Below are 7,208 nucleotides of genomic sequence, written 5' to 3' on the forward strand. Positions count from 1 at the left end.
AATGTATATTCAAATTCTTTGCCAATTTTTAATTGAGTTTTTGTCTTTTTACTGTTGAATCATAAGAGTTCTTTATATAGTCTGAATTCTAGAGTCTTATCACATACATGATTTGCAACTATTTTTTTCTTATTCTATGGGTTGTCTCTATTTTCTGGACAGCGTTTTAAAAGCATAAATGTTTTTTATTTTGAAATTCAAATTTATCTCTTTTTCCTTTCTGTTAAAAAAATTTTTTAATGTTTATTTATTTTTGAAAGAGAGACAGAGACAGAGCATGAGCAAGGGAGGAGCAGAGAAAGAGGAAGACAGAGAATCTAAAGCAGGTTCCAGGCTCTGAGCTGTCAGCACAGAGCCCAATGTGGGGCTTGAACTCATGAGATCATGACCAGAGCCGAAGTTGGACACCTAACTGAGCCACCCAGGTGCCCTTTTTCCTTTCATTACTTGTGCTTCCATAGTTAAATCTAAAAAAAATATTGTCTAATCCCATGTCACAAAGATTTGCACCAATGTTTTTCTTTTTTTTTTTTAAGCTTATTTATTTATTTTGAGAGAGAGAGAATGGAAGCTCGAGAGAGATGGGGGAGAGAGAGAGAGAGAGAGGAATCCCAAACAGTCGCTGTCAGTGCAGAGCCTGCCAATGTGGGCCTCAAAGTCACCAACCTGTGAGATTATAACCCAAGGCGAAGTCAGGTATTTAACTTAACTGAGCCACCCAGGAACCTCTGCACCTGTGTTTTCCTAAGTGTTTTATTTATTTATTTATTTATTTATTTATTTATTTATTTATGATAGAAGAATGCCTTTTTCCCCCCTAATGTTTACTTTTGAGAGAGAGCGTGAGCAGGGGAGGGGCAGAGAGAGGGAGACAGAATCTGAAGCAGGCTCCAGGTTCTGAGCTGTCAGCACAAAGCCTGACACAGGGCTGGAACCCATGAACTCTGAGATCATGACCTAAGCCAAAATCAGACCCTTAACTGACTGAGCCACCCGGGAGCCCCCATTTTGCAGCTATTTTAAATGAAATAGTTTTCTTAGGGACACGTGGCTGGCTCAGTCAGAACATGTGATTCGATCTTGGGGTCGTGAATTTGAGTCCCACGAAGGGTTGTAGCGATTACTTAAATGAACAAAACTTAAAAAAAAGAAAAGAAATGTTTTTTTAAATTTTATTTTCAGATTGTTCATTGCTAATGTATAAGAAGGCAATTGAGTTTTGTATATTGACCTTGTATCCTATAACCTTGCTGAACTAATTTATTTGCTCTAGTATTTATGTATGTGTACTTCTTAGGAGTTTTTATATACAAGATCATGTCATCTGTGAATGGTTTTACTTCTTCTTTTTCAGTCTGGATATTTTAAATTCTTTTTCATGCTTAATTGCCTTAGCTAGAACTTCCAATGCAATGTTGAATAGAACTGGGGTGAGCAGACATCCTTAACTTGTTACTAACCTTAGTGGTGACCCTTCTATTTCAATCAGAGATATATAAAATGTGGGCTGTATCTCCACTGTGATTTCAATCCAGTCCCTCCTATGAGGGTTCACTTTATCATTTTTTGGGGGTATTCATATTCTTCACACTTTAAGATTTTAAAGAGTAATCCTTCATTTTGTGTAAAGTATGAACAAATCTAGGCTAAGATACTAAGAATTATAATATATACAATAATCTTTTAAAAATCCAGAAGATAATATATAGAATGCTAGACTAAAGAGCTAGTTGTCTTATAATTTATCATCCACTCTAAGTTTTATTGTTGTGACTGTAATGAACCACTGTGATCTGAATAAATTTCACGACATAGTTCAGAGGTAAGGTGCAAGGGAAGGAAAAGGTAGTTCTTGGTTGTTCAGGACTTGCTTAGTCAGCAGGTAGGATTTGCAATCATAGGATTTCAAGGTTGGAATTGCAAATCCACAAAGTTCAACCATCGTCCATGCTTGAGTTCCTTTTACACTTAGCTTTTCTAAGTACGTATGTAACCCTGTGGTTCAATCCCTCTAGTGAGAAGAAACTCTATCATACAAGCAAGGCCACCTATTCCACCCTGAACACTTCAGAACATTTATTGTTTCAATGACCTAAACTTTTTTTTTTTATCATTAAAGCCTTCTGCAGAGAGTGGTAAAGCAAGTTAAATGAGACAAGGTTATTATTATCCGCAGTAGTACAGTTAGCTAGAAAGTTAAAATTAATTGCTCCCATGTAATTTAAGAATGATAAGTATTAATTTCTTTTCATTTAGAAAATGAAACTTGATGGACAGTCAAATCTCAAAAATAAGCCAAATACAATTTCTTTAAGTTTAGGCCACAGTGATCTTAGCATCATGTGTATGATAGGAGAAGCCCTTCAATTAAAACATGTTTATCAAGACCTCTGTTGTAGGTGCTGTGGATGGTGAGAAAAACCCTGAGATTCCACCTTTTAGTGGGCTTACAATCTCTTTGATCAGGTAAGATAAAAATGGAAATAATAACTGAAAATATGAGGACACTGACAGCATGGCCAATGAAGGGTTAAAAATAATACAATGTAGGGCTTCCCAGGAAGGTGAGGTCCTGAGAAGTCAGTGGACACATTATGGAGGTTGGAGGGTCTGCGGATTGATGGAGGACAGGACTTAACTATGGAGGATGGGGTTGGGGGCTAAGCCACACCTTCAAAGATGGTGTGATTCTTAGATGAGAATGAACAAGGAGGCCATTTCAGGCTGAGAGGTGTGAGCACAGCCACAGAGGTGGGAAAGGAGTAGACGGCCTGCAGGCAAGTCTGAGAGCTGCACGAGAAAACCTTGACAAGGTGAAAATGGGGTAGATGGTAGAGGGCCAGGCTAAGGAACAGTAGGGTTTTGTCCGGCAAGTGTTTGAGAAATAAAAAATGAGTTTAAATAGGGGCATGCTGTGCTTCTGAAACCCTAAAAACCCAGAAGAACAAGTGAGACTACAGTTATGTAGCCTTGTGATTATTGCAGAATTTCAGAATTGAAATGAAAGTCCACCGTATGTGGAAAGTGGTGGGAATAGGAAAGCAGGGCTGGATGTTAGTGAAGTTATATAAGAAGAATCAAAAGAATTTAGTGACTTAGAGTCAGAGGGCAAGTAACTCTCACACTTTTTGATAATAACTAGTATAAGACAGGCATTTATATAATGCACATATTAGTATATATGTGTGGGGTGCCTGGGTGCCTCAGTCGGTTAAGCGTCCAACTTCAGCTCAGGTCATGATCTCACAGTTTGTGAGTTCAAGCCCCGAGGTGGGCTCTGTGCTGACGGCTCAGAGCTTGGAGCCTGCTTTGGATTCTGTGTCTCCTCTCTCTGCTCCTCCCCTGCTCATGCTCTCTCTCTCTCAAAAATAAATAAACATTAAAAAAAATGAGATTTTGGCTCTCTGTTGAAGAAAACGTCTTTGGAAAGGGGCTGATTTTTGCCACTCTTGTACTTAAGAGTCAGCAATTTATTCATTTTTCTGGAAAGCAAGTTGTATTAGAGGGAAGAGTAGAGAAAACCTGGAAGCCTGACATGTGTGCCTGAAAGGGCCAAAAGGTAAGAGAAGTGCTGAGAAAAATGTTACCTTTCCCATTTTACCTGGAGGTTACAGCATAACGTACAAAATAAAATTAATATTTACCGCTGACACAGCACTTTAGTGGTTCCTTCTCTGAAAGAATCTGGGGAGAAGGTTAAACCAAGACAGGCAAACAAGACAGTAGCATGTCATTTCTTAACTATGCAGATGAGGTATTCACCAGTACAGCTGGAAGATAGAGGACAGGAGAGGGAGTGGTCTGGAATTACCAGAAGAGGAAAGGAAGGGAAATGTCGCATTTGCCCCTTTCAAGCCAAGATGTATCAATGGGCCATAATAAAAGTGACTCTGCTCCTCAGGTTTAGGCAAGTTGCTTAATCTGGGTCCTCTATCTTTTCTCACCAAGACTAAAAACCCCACTGGAGTAATCTGTACAAACAAATCAACACGTGGAGAATTAGGAAAATTGGTCCAGGACAGAAGAGGCAGGTGGTGGTATTCTCCTAGTTTTTCTACAGATTGAAAAAAAAAATCATCTTGGAAAAGGGACTTGGGGCTCACATCTAAATGTGTGTATAGAGAAGGACTCTGGCTACCTTGTTGCAGAGTCCCAGGTTACCAACCTGGATTTCGCTGTGCTGGTATGTTCTCCATTTCCAGGATTTTGTCTGGACTGAGGGGTCACTTGTTAACCCTATGGGGTTATTTTGTACCAGGCCCCTTTGTCAGGTTACAGAACTTGGCAGTGTCACCCTCAAAACTGAGGTGTCTTTTTTTTTTTTTTAAATTTTTTTTTCAACGTTTATTTATTTTTGGGACAGAGAGAGACAGAGAGAGACAGAGCATGAACGGGGGAGGGGCAGAGAGAGAGGGAGACACAGAATCGGAAACAGGCTCCAGGCTCTGAGCCATCAGCCCAGAGCCTGACGCGGGGCTCGAACTCACGGACCGCGAGATCGTGACCTGGCTGAAGTCGGACGCTTAACCGACTGCGCCACCCAGGCGCCCCCTGAGGTGTCATTTTAACACAAGTAGCAGTCAGTGAGTGAAGTCAAATAATTTAAAAGGAGCGCAATGGATGCATTAAATTTTTAAAAATTTATTTATTTATTTTGAGAAAAAGAGACAGCACACAAAGGTGAGTAGGGGAGGGGCAGAGATGGGATCCCACAAAGACTCTGTACTGTTGGAATGGAGCCTGACACAGGGCTCCATCCCACAAACCATGAGATCATGACCTGAGTTGAAATGAAGAGTTGGATGTTTAACTGACTGAGTCACCCAGGCACCCCTCGATGCATTAAATTTTATCACAGTCTCTATTATCAGTTGTGTAAGACTACTCTCCTCTGGAAGGACCAACACCTTCAGAAAAAAAGATCAGCTTTCTCTTATTTAATACATAGAGGCGCTATACATTATTCTGCAGCACAAGATTTCTACCTAAAAGTTTCTCTTTAATTTGTGGGTAATTTCTGTGGAACTGGAATAATCAGATGAGTGCATCTATTTTCTCTTTATCAATTTGCAGAGAATGAGTCAGATAAAAGGATATGGCCACATTGCTTTCATCCCAGAATAACACTCAAGTGCCTGAGGAGAAGCCCAAAACACAGTTCAAAGTCTTTATTTCTAGTCTCTGGTGCGAGTGCGACAGGAAGAATGTGGGCCTGTTCTTACCTGCCTGGGATTGAAGAGGAAGGGTGTGTGTGACCATCCCCTCCCACCTTCAGTGACTTGGCCATCTAAGCCTTGCAGTATGTATGGAGTCCCCATTTGCCCTACACTTGTACCAAGAGAATTTAGCTGGATGACGGGATCAGGAATCCCCCTGAATGTTGTGCCCTGAAGAAAATGTGGCCATTTCTAGTCATTGTGTAAAATGACATAAAACTAACAGATGGCTGTGACCTCTGTCCCTCAACACAAATGCCCCTGGCTTTCTACTCCCTCACAGAGATAGAGGTGAATCCTTGCTAAGCCACACTTGTGAGGCCGCCAGCCTGGGGCGGAGATGAGAGCCCACAGAAGAAGCAGCAGACCACAGCGCTGGAAGTTCTGAGCCTCTCTTGTTGAGAAGCAGGGAGTACCTATTTGAGCTCTTTAGTGAGTAACAACACCTGTTTCCTCTGGCAGTACTCCTTCATCACTTCATTGATTCTGTAGCAAACCATACTCTAAAGCTTTTACTGGGGGGTCTGGTCTGTGAACATTCACTCCTAGTTCTGTCTACAGGAACAGGTGTGAGAACTTCAAGGTCACAAACAATGACCACCTTGGAACACTAATTCACTATCTATGTGAGGTTAGCATTTGCGCATTTGATACGATTTTTTCTGATAAATGATTAAGGACAGTATGGAACGTGCAACCAGCCAACTGCTCAAGAATGGCTGGCTTCAGGAGATTGGCTCTCCATCCTCTGAAAGACGAGGCTGAAGAGTCCTGATTTTTGTAGCACATCCCTCTCCTTTCCTGAGTTGTAGTTGGATAAAACACTGGGCTGCGTACCAGGGATTCCCAGCCCACATGGTATGGTTGGTTATTCACAAAGGCATAGTGAAATGAGAAAATTCACAAAAATGGAGTGGGTCGTGGGCAAGGCCAAGTTGATTGCATTTAACAGAATTTTTCAAAGTTTAAGACTATGCCTTTAAATTTTTAAAATGTCCTTCCTCTTAAAGGAATATTATGTAGAATAAGTGTGGATATACATGTATGAGTGCACCCATGTATGTAATTAATGTACTTCCTCAGCAAAGGGAAGTGGAAAACTGTCTCTTTCTGACTCTTCTGGGGAAATTTTACTGGTCTCTGAACTTCCAAGATCTGGGAGCCACTGTTTTGTGCCGTGTTTTGTGCACTGGAATGTAAATATGGTAAGAGTTCATCTGAGCCTATTTCTTTAAAAAAACTAATTGGTTTATTTTAGAGCAGTTTTAAGTGCATGTAAAATAAGTGAAAAGGACAGAGAGGTTCCATAAGCTTCCTTTGCCACCCCCTCCCCCCCAGTTTTCCCTGTTATTAACATCTTGCATTAGTGTGGTACATTTGTTATAATAGATGAATCGATATTGATACATTAGTATTAACTGAAGTATACAGTTTACATAGGGGCTATTTGTGTTGCACATTCTATGGGTTTTAACAACATATAATGACATGTATCCACCATCACAGCATCACACAGTATAGTTTTATTGCCCTAAAAACACTCTGTGCCTTGCCTGCTCATCCTTCTGTGCTTTGATCTGTTCATCAGCAACCAATGATCTTTTTTTCTGTCTCCATAATTTTACTCTTTCCAGAATATCATATTGTTGCAATCATAATATGTAGCTTTTCAGATTTATTTCTTTCACTTATCAATATGCATTAAAGTTCCTCCATGTCTCTTTTGGCTTAATAGCTCTTTTTTTTTTTTTTTTTTTTTTTAAATCACTGAATGATACTCCATTGTCTGGATCTACCACAGTTTCGTTTTCCCATTCGCCCATTAAAGGACATCTCGGTTGATTCCAACTTTGGCAATCATGAATCAAGTTTTATCTTGGCCCATTTTTTTGCATTTAAAAATACAAATTCATTTACTACTACTAAAAGGATATTCATCATGAAAATTTAGAAAGTATAAGAGATATAAAAAAGAAGATAAATGTTATTGGT

General features: G+C 40.0%; 1 long non-coding RNA gene across 1 annotated transcript; it reads left to right on the forward strand.

Annotated features, from left to right (window-relative positions):
• The first annotated feature begins 268 nt into the window (after positions 1–268).
• Positions 269–5,384, forward strand: LOC128314241 (uncharacterized). Its single transcript, XR_008295734.1, has 3 exons — positions 269–425; positions 2,400–2,466; positions 5,074–5,384. It is a non-coding gene; the product is annotated as an uncharacterized LOC128314241 (long non-coding RNA).
• The last annotated feature ends 1,824 nt before the right edge of the window (positions 5,385–7,208 follow it).

Source organism: Acinonyx jubatus, chromosome B1 (assembly GCF_027475565.1).
Source record: "Acinonyx jubatus isolate Ajub_Pintada_27869175 chromosome B1, VMU_Ajub_asm_v1.0, whole genome shotgun sequence".
Lineage (NCBI taxonomy): Eukaryota > Metazoa > Chordata > Mammalia > Carnivora > Felidae > Acinonyx > Acinonyx jubatus.